Genomic DNA, 19,428 nt, shown 5'->3' on the forward strand with positions numbered 1-19,428 from the left:
GCGTGCGTGCGTGCACAGTGAGCCGGCTGCTCTGTATTCGTCCGGTGATCCATCCACTCTACGCCTAAAAATTCATCTATGCGTAGCTGAGGGCAGACGGAAGGGGCGACAGAAGAAGAAGACGAAGAAGACGAAGAAGACGAAGAAGAAGAAGAAGAAGAAGAAGAAGAAGAAGAAGAAGAAGAAGAAGAAGCGGTAGGACGGAATGCCTCGGCCGGTTCAACGGCCTGTGCCGGCGCACCACCGTTTTCTTCGTCGTCTTCCCGTGATCCCGATGCACCCGGCCGGCCACATCCTCTTTTCTCCTCTCCTGTTGCAGGCCAGCGCCCGTGGAAATAATGCTCGCCGCTGTCGCCAAACCCGACCACCGCACCGGCGAGCCGTCGACCAAGAGGGGCACGAGACACGCGGAAAAGGAACGAGTAGGTGAACAACGATGTCAAGTGCGAGACCGTTCGCCGATGATTTACGAGCAGGCAAGTATCCAGGGAGAAGAGGACGGGTCTTGAGGGGGCCCGAGCTGGTCGGTAGACGCGATTCGACGCCCTTCTACGGGGAAGATACATTTGTAACGCGATATCAACTTCCGATTAAAAGCCAGCCGTTGATTTCTTTCCGTTGAAGCTTTCGAGGAAAGTGTGCTGGATGCTTGTGGAAGAACAGTCGGACATTTGTTGAGCTTCATAGGTAGATTCGCTCCTCTTTCGGGGAAGCGCGGTCGCTTTGATCTACACGGTAGTTTGGTTCGCAGGTGTTGATTGTTGTTAACCCATTGTCCTATGAGTTTTTTCGCAATTGGCGCCGGTGTAGCTGCTTTGTTGTTAATAATGTATTTGAAGAAGAGGAAAACGTTCTAGGCACGTTCTATGTTTGTGTTTGGTTTAGAGTATGATTACTGATAATAGGAAAATAATATTTAATTTGAATTCGCTAGGATTGGGTAATATCTGTGTTTGTTTCATTCTCTTTGAAATTTTCTTCACGAGGCTGACACGATGTTATAAGGTGAGTGGTTAGGGGACTGTGAATTTTGTATGTTCATGGAATAACTGGTTATCTGTGATTTAGGGTGTTGTAAAAATTGGTAAATGTTTGATGCGATCTTTTTGGTAGGGTTTATCGTTGCGTATGCTTTGATGAAAGACTTGATAAAAGAACCCCTTGACTTATGATATCGGGCGTCGAGGTGGCGGCTTTAAATTCGATTTAATAAGCGTGAATGTTATTAATGAGTTTCGTAATGCGCTATTGTGCTTACTTAATATGAAATCGGAGAAAGATAGAAAGAGGCAGTTAAATATGAATGGCGAATTAAGTAGTTCACGTCGATTAACTCTCAATAAATCATTTTTTATTGAAACAGCGAGGACTGAATCGATAAGAAATCAACGAGCGATAAGAAGACAGAGTTAAATATAAGTGACTTAACTAATCCCCCCTCGACTAACCAATAATAAATCATTCCCCATTAAAGTGGCGAGAAGTGAATCGATAATAAGTGAATGAATGATAAAAAGACACGGTTAAACGTAAATAACGAATTAACTTATACTGATTAAGCAACAGTCAATCATTTCCTATTAAAAATTTCATCAACGAATCAAGAAACAAGGAATTAAAGTATAATAAAACATGATAACACAAGAATACCATCCAATATATATCGATATTATTCAATTTCCTCGCATTAAAATCAAATACATCCATTCCTCTATCCTTTCTTCTAACAAACAACAAACAATAAAACATCATTCATCCTCTATCATTGATCTCGTCAAATGTCACCTCTTTATAATATTTACAACACGAAACAGTTTCCAAATAATTATCATATACTTGAATAAATGACACTAATTCAACTTGATTGGAGGTCACCGGTTCCCTCCACGGCATTCAACGCGTTAAACTCAAAGGAAATCATTGGGAGTTAACAGGCAGAGACTCGCGCCTCATTAAAACAGTTAGGAACGAATAACAAATAGACACGACACCGAGCGGGCTCAAAAAGGTGTTCGCCGGGATCACGAAGCGAGCGGTTCGTTCGGTACGCTCATTATAAGAAGCCGACTCGCCTTTTTAGAGTTGGCGCCTGTTGCGACGCGATCCGCGTCGAAGTTTAATGAATGGAGCGAGCGAGCGAGTTAGCGAGCCTGCAATTCGTGAGCCCGTTACGGGCCCGCGTACATCATAATAATTGTCGGTGGCCGTGCTCACGTACGGCCGAACCGTGAAACATAACGGGGTCGCCGTGGCCGGGCGAGATCGCGAATACTGATGTTACATTTGAATAATTATCGGCCGAGATTCGGCCGCGCACAGCCACCCCTTACATAATAAAAGCTGCTCGAACGTGCGGCTCGCTAATTTGAATAGCGCGCTGAACACGGATTTACAATTCAAAGTCCGGCGCGCCGCGAAATTCGAATCACGGAGGGGATCGGTTCGTGGAACGGCGAGCGGAAAACGGAGCTGGCTTCCTTTTATTCGGCTCCTTGACACGCTGAATACGCCGCGGAGGTCACCGATGACCGACACTTGACTTCTCGCTGACGCCGCCGACACCGCCGACCGAAAATTCACTGTAATTCGTTGCCAACGAACGATAACTTGTTCGTAAACTTCATGATGCTGTGATGTAACGTGAAACAATTAGGAGGGTCGATACGGGAAGAGTGATGATTTGTCTACATGTTTTTACAGTGTACTTCTATGAGATTTGTTGATTTGATTAAATCTGGCATAAATAACTGATAACTTTAGGTAGCTATTAGAGGCGGGGAAATTAAATAAAGTTTTTGAAGAGTTGAAATTCATCAGATGTCGACGTCTAATAGGTGAATAATTTGATATATTTTACTGTAACGAATACTTCGCTCTGTAAAAACTTCAGCCTCTCGGGCGACATATACGAAAATTGTCCGGCATTCAACGTATTATCGACACCGCACAGCTCGTTACACGATCGTGTATCGATAATTTTAATAAACTGCCGCGTACTTGTACACGCGGTGTCCGTTAATTGGGTTAGAACTAGAAGAAACCGTAAACAGTGTGTATATGTACCAATTAACAATCAGCTATTGAAGTCGGGTTTAGTTCCATGACATCGTTTTGCATATTAATACCGCTTTGCACTCAGCTATCGTCGCTTTTCCGCAGTTATTTCCCCGCTGTTGCTCTCTCGTGCCATAATAGTCGTTACAGTTTCGTCGTAGTTTTAAATGAAACCGTAATCGAATTTGTATCCGAGTAAATGTCCCGGACTTCGTCTTGTTAAGCACGAACACCGGCGATAAACTGTGAACCGTTTCTAACGTAGTGTAACTCGTCCTCTTTAAGGGCAGTCAAGTTGAAGGAACTGGTAGCTGCTTATCCACCGCGTCCAATGAACCGGCATAATTTCCAATTAACGCGTCGGCCGTAGAGGTGTTTCGATAATTTCTAAAAAAACGTGCGGTCGAGTACTTCATTCGAATTAAGATTAAGGAGTGATCAATGGCTAATTAAATGAACCGATTTGGTATCGCTAGCTTATTCTTTTAATCCTTTTCATTTGAACTAATTATTTCATTCAAAATACGATCACCGTGTCATACATCGTTAAGTTCGACTTTTTCATTACTACAATGTAATGTCATTAAAACTAGACGTCAACACGAGATAAAATGATAATGATTTCTATTGTCAAATAAAATATTATAAGATGATTATTTCTATTATCGGATAAACATTCCGAAACTATACAGACTCTCCTAATTCGTTTCTCCTTTCACTCAAATTAGAAACAATTTTTCAAACGAATCTCTTCGACGATCAATTTCAATTGATCACACCTGGTTATCCTGCTTCCAAAGACCATGTCTCCCCTAATATATCCTAATATCGATGAAAATAGAAAAAAGTCCAGGCTTCTCGAAAAAATAAAGGAACATCTTTCGAGAGAAGAAAGTGAGTTGTCGGAGAATTTTATCTGGCGGCAATCTCCGGCAGCTGATCGCGGCGAGGGAAACGATTCAAGCCACAAAAGAGGATGAAACGATGAATTATTGTACGCCTCGACGAAGGCGTGAACCCGTGAGGTCGGCGGCATGACAAACGGAGCAGCCAGGTGCTTCAAAATTCAAGGAGATCACATTCTTCGAGCAGGTGGTTCCAGGTAAAGCCGAGTTAAGCGTACCTGAACCTACACTCGAGTCCGATGGAACGCTGGCCCGTTTAGTCACGGCTCCTACCACCCACTCTCGGACTAATTAATTGCTGTTCACCGATCGCAACACTTTCGACGCTTCTGGTATTCGAACGACACACGATACGCTACAAATCTGCCTGTTGGGACGACATAAATCTCGTCTACATGTTTCTTCGCTTAACCCTGGGACCACTAAACCCTTTCCTGTTTTACTTTGGGACACGATTAAGTGAAAATGAATAACCAGGAGTAAATTCTAACAAAACGCTCAAACGACAGAATAATTCTCTAAATCAAGTAATTGGTTTATTTCATGAAATACACCCCGAACTTCTATTGAAATGGACAACGGTGCAATTCAAAAGGCATGTTTGACGAACTGAAATCTTTAATTACGCTTTCTGCGGAGTGTAAAGTAAAGCGCTTGCAAAGCTGAACAATGCATTTAGCATGTTGCGCAGTAGAATAATCACTGGGAGTCAACAGGTTAACCAACGATACTCGTTTACCACTTTGCAACCCAGTTTCGCGTTAAAACGCGGCGCACCGAAAACGCGCTCACCGCGAAGATGCTCGTACAATCTCTCGCAAGATCGCATTCCGTCGCGGTTACAAAGGGATTCCGAGGAAACCGTCTCGCGTCCGAGCGAAACGGTGTCTCTCGGGCTGCACGCGTAGCCGGCTTTCATCCCCTTGAAAGATAATTAGTCCCGCTCGGTCTCGGAGCGACAGCCGATAATAAATCCTGGCAGCACGTGAGTAAACCGGGGGAAGCGAGGAGCCACGGGTCTGTTTTAACGATCACCGTCGGCTGAAAAATGTTTTATTAACCCAACCAGCAAGAGAGACGCGGCCGCGCCCCGTGAAAAGTCTACAAACAATCGTCCCGGACGAGGTTAGACCTTTCAACCCTGGCTTTTCACACCGGACGCCGGTCTCATGGCTGACGGTTTACGAAAGCATCCACCTCGCGGTGCCGCCATAAAGATAAAAGGGTGGGAAGGTGGCGGGCTGTGACACAGCGGCTGGAAATGTAACTAATATCGGGGGAAGCCGACAGGAAACCACGGGTTCTGACTAATGTCGCTGCTGATAGAGGCCGTCCTTGGGGTTTTTCATAAGGTTTCGAGTTCTGCAGCCGTGACGGATAACGTTGAGGATACGATAAAGACGACTCGAAAGTTGCCTGAAAGTGTTTGAATAGCTGATGAAGCAAGGGCAAACGGAAGGAAGAATAATAAATGAATAAACATTTGTTTCTTTGATTGTAGGTCTCAGTTTTCCTATAGTTACACAGAAGTTGTGTTATCGTTACTATGAAACCGTTTGCTTTGTATTCAATTTAGGAAACTTACTCTTATTCGTAAACATAGTACCTTTTTCCACTAGAGAACTATCCCACGCGTTCATTCTAATCAAGGAAAAGTTAATAAAGCAAGGCTTGTACAAAAAAAGTTGAAGAACAATGTTGCTACGTTACTCTAACTGCTTCACAGCTACAACCCACTCCTTTAGCCAAGAAACACATTAGAAGCCACTCGTCTGTTAATCTAGAAAGCCAATTGGGCGGGTCCAGTGGGCGATCAGTTAAGAGGGAAAGGTGACAAATCGATCGGCGGACTGGATAAGCGATCGGAACGATCTCCAGCGGGTATATACGCGAAACCCGCTGGAAAACGTTTCACTTGCGGGGCACCGTGTACCAGATAAGATCGGACGCGCATTCCGTCCATCTATTGTTGCGCCGCGTCATTTGTTAAACGTTACAATGCGACGGACGAAACGGCGAACAACACTGAGCGCGGGCCGAGCAGAAAAGAACGGGCCGTGTTGAGCATACAGGGCCCCGGCGTCGTCCGCGATAACGATATACCCTAGAACGATTGTCACGGGGCCCCGCGCGAGTGAAAGTACCCCGGGATGCGGCGCCGCGGGGGAGAGAGTGTATTCCGTCGAACGCGAGGGCGCGTTTAAATTCGCCTCCGCCTGATCGCGAGAATGCGGTTGCCTTGTACATTATGCTTCCTTGTCGCGTGTTGCCGCTCGGATCCGCTCGCGAAACTTATAACGAGGACGCGCTAAGTTTCTATTCCTGGACTGGAACCTATGTGGGACCGGAAAGAACAATGAAAGTGCATTCTTAACGCAGTATCCGGGACATTCTGCTGATTTCGACGTGTATCGATTACATTCAAACTCATTTATTTATTATCCAATATGTTTCCGGGAGCTTTCATTGCAAATAGAAATATTTTTAATCGTATGTAAAAGAAATCAAATATTTCCTTTTATTGTGAGATATGTAAATTTGGTGTTATCCCTTGGTAGTCGTATTTGTTGGCTTGATATGCAATATTATTTGAATAGTTAGGTGTTCTATGAATTTTGGTTGTAATTATTTAATGATTAGTTTCATTAAATGAATCGAAGAGAATTTTAGTTGTCTTATTAGGTTTGGTTAAGTTTATTCACTTACTCGAATGTTCCAGGGTCCAGCATAGCGTTTCGAAGAGTCAGGATGAATCATTCGAAGAAGGCTCTGCGTGCTTGGGATCATTAATAACGGGTATACTATGTTCTTGCCAAAGGCAAACTGAAGTCAAGCCGCCATTTTGAAGTCGTCTATCTTCAATGCGAATGAACCGTGGGTAAAGGGTATTATATCTATTGTTGTAACTGAAAATATTTAATGAAAGGAAAGATTTCCGTGGTGTTTTTCTAACAAAGGGTTGATAAAGTATTGATGAACCACTGCTTCACAGTATCCTTGTCCTATTTTTACACATACCATATGACAGCGATTCTGACAAGAAAAAATCTTAGAATTCTTTACGCCTAAGGGATTACGCTCGAGAAATCAATCGGTTAACAGATTAATCATCAAGAAATTCAAGGATAAGTCGCAGATCCACTTTTGCTCCCCCTAGCATATTCATGACTCCATACCGGCGCGATCCTGGGACGCCAATAGGATTGAAACTGGCTGCATATTCATCGCGCTTCATCCTCGAGAGCACGTGGCGGTAAAAGCACTTCAGACCGGTAATGCACCGATCCAAGGTGTATCGTGAAGCCGTGGAACCAGCCCGAGGGACAAGAAGAAAAAAGTTCCAAGAAGTTCCAAGATATTCCGTCCGAACACCCCCGAGGCGTCATTTGTCTGGCACCTCCTCGATGATTACGGAGAAGCATTTACCCTTTTTTATCTTGCTGAGAAACATGCCTTGAACGTGGCCTCTTTTTTTTCCTTGTCTTACGAACATTTTAAACTCCCCTTCAGTAACGCTTTTTTGAACGGATAATGGATCTCTCGACAGGGTGTTGCAAATGGCTACCGAAAGACATTGAACATCGATGTTTTAGGGAGGTCTTCGGGATCATCCGGGAAATTCATCTGTTTTCTGCTTGTTAGGAGATATCACGGGTCTGAATGTTTTATTAGTTCTGCGATTGACACGTTAGGCTCTTTAGTGACAGAATTGATGAGACCTTTGGGGAAAAAATGTAGCGATAGGACAGAGATTCTACTTGTTGAGATTAAATACATGAAATATTTGTAAACGCGAAAACGAAAGGGGTGCGACTTATATTAACGGTACCAGTGAAATATAATTCTTCAATGATTCATAAATCTAAACTAAAATTATAATTAAAAAAAATGTGGAGACATGTATAATATCAATGATTCATTTTATTAACAATAAAACTACCAGAAGGGTCAAAATTATCCATTCCTGATATCTTCTTTTTATAATGATTAAAAAGATAACAGATGTTTCTCTGAGAAATGATTAAAGAAGTTGATTTAGCGATATGAAGACTGAACTGTAAATCAATTAAAGTCACAATAGATGCACACTTATATAAAGGAGTTTTAAAAAGTCAATTTAACTGCTCGGTAGTTCTAGTATTAATGTCCGCTCTTTGAAAATAAACCACAGCTTCAGACAACTACGCTCCACAAATCTTCCACTTCAATTTCCTAATCTAACCGATTAAAGATTAGGAAACAAATAAAGCATTAGATCACATATAAATAGAATAAATAATTATATAAACACAAAGTGTTCGAGTTATCTAAGCCCCTTTCTATCAAACAACCATTAAACGTCCCATCATCACCAGGTAACATCTCCAACGCTACGAAACCAACAATTACAAACTTTCCCCAAAATTCCAGTCAACTAAAAGCAAAAATATCCAAATCCAACGATGTCCACCCAGATTAATCATCCCTTACGCTACAGATCCGCGTGCATCAGCGGCACGCCCCCAAAGTTCAATCGCCCTCTTAGCTGCATCACGGTGGTAGCTAAAACGCTCTTTAATCGTCCCGCTTCTTCTGTGCCATTAGTGGGCCGTTTCGCGGGGAGGCTAATGTATCGATCGCTCGCGCAATTTCCCGCGCAACCATCCGGCCGGCATGGGTAAGAAGAACTCGAAGCTCGGCCGTGTAATCATAGTAATTTTCTGGTGTCGACTGGTCGAGGGCCCTGTCGCGTTCTGGCTTTTTAACAGCCAACGCCGGTCGGAGGAATCTTTGGATCGCCGCGCATGCAACCGGCTGACGTTGCCGCAGTCGGTGTATCGGAATGAAAGAGCAGGAGGGCGAGAGGAGGATGAGAGAGAAAGGAAGAAGAAAAAGGAACGGAAGGCAGGAACACGGTGGAGGAGAAAGTTGGGTGGCTGAAGAGCGATCGAGAGAGACGGAGGGTTCGGGAACGAAAGACGGAGCGCGCGGTTGCCGAGTCATGTTTACAAACGTGCAACGAACGGCCCTCTCGGTTAAATGGCGATTCGAACCCGGTGAAATCGGGCTCCGGCTCGCTCGAACCCTGGAATCTTATACCACGCGGCTGCACGACGAATGCGCTTTATCGTGCTCGCATGTGTTACGATTTGCGCTTTCGACCGCCGGTGCACCGTGCGACCGTTCTCACCCCCCGCGTGACGCAACGCTACCATGAAGAACGTTGCTTGGGGACTTCGGAAAATGGGATTGAGTCCTTTGTTTTCTAATTTAATCGAACCTGATGCAATGAAATTATGCGAATCGGTTTTCTTCGGTACTTTTGTTACTGTGTGCAGCTCTTACGTTAGGATATACGAAATGTATAGAAGTGTTGGCTGTTTGGAATAATCGTTGTTATAGGAATGACAAATCGAGGTAAGTTGTTTGATTGGAATGTGATGGACCTTGGGTACAAGAAATAGAGAAAATTGATGGTATATCATTAGTTTTTTAGTTCGTTTCGAGTATATAAGTATTGTCTTTGTATAGTCAATTGTGAATTGTGTTGGTGCACGTGTTTTTTGTGACGCAACGTATGGAATGCGTAAAAGTAAATAGACGATTAATCCTTGGATGCATATCATCGATTCAGTCTCGTTAAGAAGAGTTCAAACAGAAAGAAATAAACATCAATATTACTTAGTCTTCTATACCTCTAATGGTATATCAATCTTCTATTACCAATATTTAACCTTTGGAGTAAACACACGCTTAAGACGTATACAAATTACCTTTCCCTCCCGGCGAGCTATCGGGCGAATGTGGTCGACGCAACAGTGGAACCTAATCACAAGAGAAGAGGTTAACTACGAAACACAAATTAAGTCGTCATCGATTACACGTCTGGTAACGATATTACACCTTGGCGATCTCGTAAGAACGTTCGCGGAAGGTGTCAGCCTTATGCAATCGAGTGAATCGCCGATGACCACTTATGCAGTCGTCCTCACATCGGTATTCGTGTCACAGAGACACGAGCCAACCTCCTCCGATCTCGCTTGTCAGCGAAGAAAGGATCTCCGAGATTTTCCGAGATTCAACAGGCGTTGATCGGTAAATCTTGCATAACTTTCGAAACAATTTGCCTGCGCGTCGAATGTAACTCCTTAAAGACGAATGACGCTGATAAACCAACATCCGAATGCCCACAATCGATAGTATCTACGGTAAGATCTGATTATTTAAACAACAAAAGACTTTTTCTCCGCAAGAAAGTAGCGATCCAAAGCTTTTTCTATGAAATGTCGGTAACACTTTTCATAACTGGCGCATAAAGAGAAATCGCATATATGAATCAAGAATCATATATAAACCGATAATACTTTTAACCCCTTTCCCTATGCTTTACTTCTCAACTATGAACGATACAACTACTTTATCATCAATAATTTATTGAAAAAAGGAAAATTCTAGGCATACTCAATGTCTACGTTTGCTCTGAAGTATAATTATTGATACCAGAAGAACATCGTTTAATTTGAATTCAAACAAGTTCAGTGATATGTTTGCTTGCAAATTTTCTTTAGAATCTTCACCAAGAGTTTAACACGTTGTTATAAGGCAAGTTAATTCTTTGTTGTTCAAATAATCGATTTCTTCAGTCACAGTCTCCGGTGTTACACACGTCGCCACACGTCGACGAAATTACGTTGGCCCACATTTCAAAGAAATTTTCCCTCCACCTGCGGCCCGAACTTTCAACGGTATTTCGGGATCGCGTGATTCACGGACAGGAATACATGTAACGCACGGTAAAATTTCAAATACCGCCGCGCCACGTTGGTTCCGCGATTAGGCAACACCCTGACCCGCGGACAGAGGAACGTTCGTTTCGTGCCGATCGGGCCAGGTTTCGCTGAACTTTACCGAGTTTAATAACGGTTGCGGCGGGACACGTAAGTAAGTACGCTCGAGCTGAACGGTGCAACCCAATAGATCGAAGCTCGATCGTGAGGTGTTCGCGGTAACGAGCACGGCGTGCATGCTCGAGCGCGCGTGCACCGATCGACGAAATCGCGAATTTCAATCACGCGTCTGGTGCACCGTGTGATTTATCGGAGAATCGAATCTTATGACTTCATTTCTGCGGACTGATTGGGGACAATAATCTTGCGGTGTGAGGTGTTTACCGGTGGGTCTGTCGTGATAAGCGTAGCATAATACTGTTTACCGATTCACGTACTTAAGAGATACCGGTAATCATCTGAAAGGTGAGTCAGTTGTAGAAACGGTGTTTCGTAACGGTTTTTAGGAGGTTGTTCTCAGAAATTTTTTCCAATCAACTTTTAGAAGTGTATTTTAGTTGGGATTATAATAAACGAAGTTTCACTTGACGAAGTGAACACGGACTAACTGTTGTCTTTTATATCTTCATAACTAATGTCCTACGGTTTATTAAAGTTTATTTATTTAGTTTATTGAAAATGTTTCTTCAGAAACACACAATATTTAGTCGTCGCTAGGTCGTTTCCTCGATTAAGTTGAAATATCGTTAACTCACCATAAAAATAAATGCAGCAGCTCGGAAGGAGGATTATTGTGTTTCTTCCCGCAATTACGGCGCCACTTTCATCCACTAATCAGAAATCACTGAAGAACTTAACTTTTCCTCTACAGCTACGCCTAGAATCGCACGAGACCAGCCGCGGACTTTCGATTCCCACGAGCCTACGATTCGCAATGCAATTACTACTGCCTACTATTTCCAGCGTTGTACCTAACCGAAGATACCGCGTCGCAAGCGCAAGGTACACTAATCCATTAGCTTAATAAAGTTATTAAGTTAGGTCCCATTATAGGCAATCATCAGGTAATAAAGTCTAGGCCCTAAGAGCTTTCTAAGAAATGTGTCTTCTGTTTCTGTGTTTCCTTCAAATACCTGAGCCGTGATTCCACGTTGGTTCGTGAAAGGATGATCGTGTGACCTTCGATGGTCCGCAGGCAGCTTCCTTCTTCGTAGGGATGGGAACAAGTTCAACATGTACTCACGAATTCGAGTCAGCTTCGGTGATCAAGTTTCAGTTCTCAAGTTTCGAATGTTGCAAGAAATTGTGTTTAGACTTTCAACATTAAATAAAATTATATCTCATCAAATACTAATTATACTTTCGGTGATAATTAGTTAATTGATTAGATAAATCTTTAACTTATTTCTTCTAGAGATTACAATCTTTCATAATTAATTCTGTAAAATATCTGCTCGTAAACTTCATACTATAATTTGTTTTATAATATAATGTAGGGTGTTCGGCAACAAGTGGAGGAAAATTTGAGAAATAATTTACCGTGACACATGATATATAAGACAGCAGTTGAAAGCAAAAAGTTTTCGAACTGTACATGGCATTAGTCCAAAATCTAACCTATTGACTTTTTTATGCACCTCAAAATGTGAACATCCGTTTTAAAGTGGGAATCGAGTATATTCCCATTTTCTCAATCCTTGTATATTCTTCCCTTCCGTTTTAATATTGATTTTGATGGGATGGGGAAGGGCGCAAAATGAAAATAAAGAAAAGTGCAATATTAAAATAACTATCTGTTGTAAAGTTCAGTAACAACCAATCCTACATTGAATACAACTTTTATGTAAAAAATACGACTATTCAAACTTCCAAGGATCTTGCTAAGCAAACCAATTTTTATAGTTAAAAATTTCCATTTCTAAATTCTGTAGACACAAATATACAATCTCTTTAAAATTTTCATAAACGCCAAACACTAACGAATCAAATCTAAAATATCTAGTGTAAAACACGGTTCAACTCATGAAATGTCCTGACGTATTCAGTCAAACTTGAATCTTCTCGCCACACGCTCGAACCCATCTCTAGATCCCGTGTCCGCGACAAAATGGCAACGATTAATCACCGGGCAGGTAAATTTCAGTGCGTCCTGGTGAACGTCGAGGACGCGTTACAACGCGAGGGTAGGTGCGAGACAAGCGAAAACGGAAAATCAACAGAAAAAGATCTTTAAACTACACGTTTCTGCGGAATCCTCTACGCCAAGCCTGTGCGATTAATCTCTCCGCGGCGAGTGTATAAAATTTGGTACCGTGTAATCTCCTTCCGTTACGTGGAGCCGCGATGCACCGCAACAGTGCGCGTTATCTTCTAGCCGAGACGGCCTGTGTAAACACCTTTTACCTGAAATTTCCTGGATGATAATCAAGGTAAACAACGTCGCGACGGGACGTGAACCTTTGATATCTCCGACCGCTCGTTCCATTCACCTTTCTTTTTGGCGGTGAAAGACATCGCCACGGTACGAACGCATATGTTCCATTCCACACGTTGCATTGCACTTTTTAGTAAAATTATCCCTATATAACTGAACTCTGTTATTCACTTGGTTACGTATAATATTTATGTAATTTATAACTTTTTGGAAGACAATAAGATTACGAAGCAATTGTTTTAAGTTCGATATGTTCGTTTGAAATTGATGGAAGAGATATTCATACAAAAATAACGGGACGTGACGAAAATTAAGCAAAAATTAAACTATACGAGACCCATATTTTGATAATAGGTAGCTACCTTTTGAGCCAACGATATCTTCAGTCTCAGCGTTATCAAACTGTAGCTGCTAGAATAATGTTTTGAATTGACTGCAGACTTTATACGAGAAAAACCGATAGTTATCACGGGACGTTGCACCCTGCGGTGAACGGACGTGAAAATGTGCATCGCCCAAGGATACAAAGCGTCGGAATGTCCTCGGCTGATATTGGGGCCTTGAAGTTCCTCGATAGTTTCGTCGGATTCCATAATTTGAATTTCAAAGTGGGCCCCGATCGAATCAGATTAAGATACGCGGGCCGAGAATTAGCGTAGATGGTACGCGGAGGAACGGTTGACGTCGGCACGCCGCTAACCGGCCAATTTGACGCTATTTGCCTGTTAAGTTTTATGAATTAATCGAACGTGTCCCGAGCCACACACAATAAATCCCATTTACACAAGGTGGTCCTTGTTCTCAATACGTGTGCTGACCTTTCGTTCAATTCCAGTTTAATTCGAAACGTGCAAATTGCACCTTAGACGTTGCTGATCGGCCAATGAACAATACTTTCCGATTGAGTTATAGTTTCGTCCCCGGGACATGGAGTTGTCGGTGGACTCAACAATGGTAATTGAAAATTTATTATTTGATAAAGTGACGTGCGATATCGGGGAACACCATTAAATGCAAGAAAGGTATCGAAGACACACGATCTTCTTTGAAACAAACAATAGACTACTAACCGATATTCACGCCTAATAACAATAAAGGATATGATATGTCTCATAAAATGCTGAACGTTATAACCCTAAGAATCAATAAAAGCCCATAATACTCTTTAATAACTGTTCGATACATCACAGTCTTCTCTGAATTAAACAATGATCACAGACAAAGCCTTAGACTGCTAACTGATATTCACACCTAATAACAATGGAATACATGATGTATCCCCTAAAATGCTAAACACGATGAACCCGGGAGTCAATAAAAGAACATAATACTCTTTAGGAACTGTTTAATACATCGCTACAAGCAATAAATCATACTCGTAGAGTCAGCTCCTTTGTTGAGACAACATCGCATTGCCACACAGTTCCCCTATTAGAATATTACGAAACGCTTTGGAAACACATCGTGTCCGCCTGTGTGAAAGTCATCGATGACACGGATGCTGCCATGGGATCGCTCCGAAATGACACGTCGAATGAATAGGACCCGCGAGCCACTTCCGTGTCCCTCCGAAAATTTCATTGAATTCACCCTCATCAGGAGCAACACGGTTTCTTAATGCCCGGATTAAGGCCCTAAGTCCGTGATGCTGGCAAAAGTAGGTACCGACCACCCACAGGCGAACCTATCCGCCTCGATTCGTCAGGACGGCTCAACAAACGAAATCACGCGAGAAGAGCGGCCTGAATATGCTTCGTCGCCACTGCGGCATATAGTTGTCTACGTGACAGAAATAGAAAAACCAACTTTCCTGTTAGCTGTAATGGATCCCGCAGCCGCGCTTCGGGACAGTCGTTGAAATCGATAAGAAAACGATGGTTGAAATGTGTTACCCATGACGGGAAGGGAAACGCCTATTCAAATATAAATTCCACCTTGAAGATAAAACTTAATTAAATCATGGCCTATTCATTTTATTCGATGATTTCCTTCAGTGCATGTGTTTATAATGTTTATTCGTGGATGCATTATAATATAAGCACTAAATTAAACAGAGAAGGGTACTAAACAAAAACCCAAATTTCACATTTGAAGCATACTTTGTTTGTGATTCCTTCTCAGGAAGTCTCTAAAGATGAAAATTAAGCGATCAGTATGGCCAGTGATGTATATCCTAAGAAAAGAAAGATTTACAGTCTAAGACAGTAATGTCTGCAACAGCGCAATATTCTACAACACTACAATCTCTTTTAATTCCTCATAACATAGTTGAACATGTCAAAACGTGTCTAAACGAATCACGGAAAGCAGAAATTTAATTTCTATCCCCAAGCCTCGTTGACTCGACGCACTCGTGCGTCGCGTCAGCAGTGAAGAGGGAATGCGCGCGCGTTACGAAGCGAATAAGTAGAGGAGACGCGAAACGCGGCGGAAGATGCGGCCTTTGTGCGCGGATTCAACGATAGCGGCGACTCTGTCTCTCAAACGGGGCCACAAGAAGCAATTTATACTTAATTAGCGCGAGTGGCAATAAGGGCGCACTGTGGCGGTTCGGTTGCCGCGGTTGTCGGGTGCCCCCGGCATCATGGTGGACCGTGATGTGCGTCGAGTCACATGTTAAGGGACACGTCTGATCAACTGCCAGCCGTGGAGCGGACTAACCGACTCGTGAATGAAACACGGGCCCTCTGTCGAGGTGTCGGAAGACAGGATCGACGGGAAACGGGAACATCTGTGCGTCGGAATGTCGAGCCTCGGTTAAACGCATTTTGTACTGACACTGTTAACCGGAGATAAGTTCCTTTCGATAATTGCTTTGATGATCCTTGTCACTGAACATGATGGGACTAATTATTGTCTTTTCGTGTTTTGATATTTCGACTGTTGAGCGAATATGTTTCGTGTCTTTCATATATAAAATTTAGGAAAATTAATGTTTAACTAGAAACTGAAACAAATCATTTTGTAATAGAATTCATATACTTCTCTGGTTACCTGTATACAAACTTATAAACAGACTTGAAGTGTCTCCGATTAATTGCTGTAAATATCATTAGTTTAAGTCGGCAATAAAAGATACTTGGTGATTCACCAATGAAAATTACTCATCGTCTATTTCTTCAACATTCACTCTGAGCAACTCGATCAAACAGAGTTCGCCGAGTCTAGACATCCAAGTCGACGACGCATCGAGAAACGTTTCATGCTCAGATCAATAGAGCAGATCAATAGAGAGATGAGCGTAAACCGTCGCGGAAAAGAGTGTCCGAACGGCTCCATTCAGAAGCATTTGCGCACGTGATCCCTTGGCCTCATTGTCCCTCATCGATTGACGTCCCGATAGACGTATGAATCATTCCTATGGCGTAATACTACGAACGCAATACGAACATCGTCGATAAGCTAGAACAATGGGGTGGGGGATGACGGGGGAGGGGAAGACGAAAAGTAACATCGCACACGATAATGTTCCTACAGACAATGTACACTCGTAAAGAATAGTTTTATAATCGATATCGGGTCGGACCTCCATTCATAACTCTCTGAAACGTGAAATGATTCACGAGCAACCGTGAACAGCCTAGCCGACCGAACGATCGTTCGAAAGGAGTCAGGAGGTCAGCGCAGCCTCTATCCCGCGAGATCTAGACTTTATCACTAGCTCGATCCGAGTCGCCGATGAAACGTTTCGGCGTCGGAATTTCGACACTGAAATATTTCTTTGGGCCAGCTGAGTCTTCCTTGTACCTCTTTACGTGTCGCCCTGAGGAATGCACGGCATCATCATCTTCATCATCATCATCCTCATCATCATTATTATCATCATTCTAGCCAACCGACCGAGTTAAACCTCCCTAATCAAAGCTGACTGGCTCAACGACGAATTCCAAGAGAACCTGCACTCTCCTACCTCGACTACCTTGTGTTTCTGACCATCCAACCCTCGTTAACGAAAAAACCTCCGGCGAACCACCACCCATGGAGCTACACCGAGAATATCGTAATGTCATAATTACAAGAACTATGGTATATCTGTAAATTGTAAATACTGGACAATAGAGAAAGATGTCCCTTACTTTTTAAAATGCTTGAACTCTTATTACGGTCAAGTGATGACATAGTTATGGTTAACGCGTGTAATTAAATGAAACTAATTTTTACCGAAAATTTATTTTCTTCCGTAATACCATAAATAGTATAAGCAACGTAGAGACGTAAATTCTAGGAATATTCGACGTTACTAAGTGCTAGGAACCTCCACGGAGCCATTGACGAAACGACTTCCGGTACCGAATCGACTTCAATGCACTCTGCCAAACTAGATATTTCAGGATCTCGCGCAAACAGTCAACTCGCGCGAATAATTAACGTCTATAGTCGCAAGTGAAACGACTCACGCCCAAGTTGGAAACCGGCAGTCAGAAAATGGCGGCCAGACGATTTTCGCCGGGTAGTATGGGCGCGAACCGGCGTCCACCGTATTTATAGACCGTCAGACAGAAAATGGCGCTGGATAGGCGAGGAGGGTCTTCACGTGTTCTCCGTACTCGGTGAATTAATAACTGTCAACGGACCCGATGAAAGTGAAACCTTCATCTCCGTAAGCTGTCCATGGATATAAGTACACGCAGATCCATCAAGGACGAGCGTATACAGGAAATCCCAGTCGAACAAGTGACGAGTCATCCGTTTAGAAATTACTTCACTCGTTTTCTCTAGCCGGCGGCTTTACAGACCGTGGCCACTGAAAATAATCTTTCTTTGTAGCTTGATGGTAGCTACGTACTGTGTCACGATCCCGTCGCTGCGCGAATTCGGCCGTCTTGGGTCGGTCTACTGGTTTCACATGGTTTCACAATCTGATAATTTTAACTCGTAAACCGAACATTCTCGTCCCAGAACTGCTCTCAGGACTGCCTTGCATCGAAGTTATGCAGCACGAATAATAATTTGCCAAAAGAGGAATTAAGTTTTTTCGCACGTTGCACGGAAATTAAAAACTATCTACTTGCAACTACTTTCAACTAAAAATTAGAAATTTAGGATTGAAAGAATACATTTCTAGAGAATTTAATTTTGAGAGAAATTGATTTATTTTGTTAACGTTTGCTTTGTTTAAAAAAAAAATGATAATACTGATAATATTCTGATTTACTGCACAATTCAATCTATCACACCATAAAACATTGTCAGCATACATCTAACAGAGGATAAACTTGATTTGATATAATAAAATGAGCACGTAACATTTTCCTTGCAATCAATCAAGGTAATTCTGAGCAACGCAGACGGAAGTCATCTAAGATTCAAAAAGTTCCATGAATCTGATCCAAGTTCCTGAATCGTTGAAAAACTCTTGGGATTGGAGCTGAGAACCAAGCCGCACGAGGTCTTATCATTTTTCTTTCGGCGATGGAATGAAAAATGTCCCACGATCTTGAAGGAACGAGCACCTGGGCCCCCGATAAGATGGCGAGACGCAGCCCGCTGTGGTGTGTTGTCTGTACGACCGAAATAGAAAAACCAATTTTCCTGTCGGTGTTAATGGATCACGTAGACGTGTTTAGAAACAGTTGTTGGAATTAAAAGAAGAGGTTTATAAACGAATGAATCAGCTTCTATCTGATATAATTCGACAAAAATTTTGGAAAGATTACATTATAAAACTTACGCAAAAATAAAAGAAGGTAATAGATCAGAATGAACTATACTTCAATACCACGTCATAAAACATAAGACAGTGTGCATCCTTTAAGTAATGATACGAAAAACATTTTTCGGACAACCAAATAAAAGTATCAACTTTGATGTCAGTCTAGATAACTCTTCAGATATAAACACACTAGCAAGTAATTTGCAACATGTTTCATAACAGCAACTAGTAAAAATGTTTACTTCCACTTCATTTCATGTAATTACTGTTACCGATGTATTGGACCCGCCCCCAGCAATCTCAAACGCGTTTGCACGCGCCTCGAGAGTCGCTATCAGACTGTCACAAATTATTGAAAGCAACATAAACACATTCAGATGTATTTAATCTTTCCCTAGATTACTAGTTTCAGAAAACACTGAATTATCAGCGTTGCGTTTAAATCGATCAGAAGTGGCTTCTTTCATTGCATTTGTTATCCACTTGCAATAAATCACCATTCTTAGGCTCAGAAGGCGTCACACTCGTACCCGAATTTACTTATGTTATAGCCTAATACTTGGCCATTTGAATCTTAACGCCGAGTGCGCAGTGCTGAAAAATCTGGCCGACGCA

General features: G+C 42.4%; 1 protein-coding gene across 1 annotated transcript in view; it reads right to left on the minus strand.

The window, feature by feature from the left end:
* Positions 1-19,428, minus strand: part of LOC116427121 (protein amalgam) — a 102,016-nt gene that overhangs the window by 45,738 nt on the left and 36,850 nt on the right. The gene's annotated exons all lie outside the window — the stretch shown is intronic.

This window comes from Nomia melanderi, chromosome 6, assembly GCF_051020985.1.
Source record: "Nomia melanderi isolate GNS246 chromosome 6, iyNomMela1, whole genome shotgun sequence".
NCBI classification, from domain to species: Eukaryota; Metazoa; Arthropoda; class Insecta; order Hymenoptera; family Halictidae; genus Nomia; species Nomia melanderi.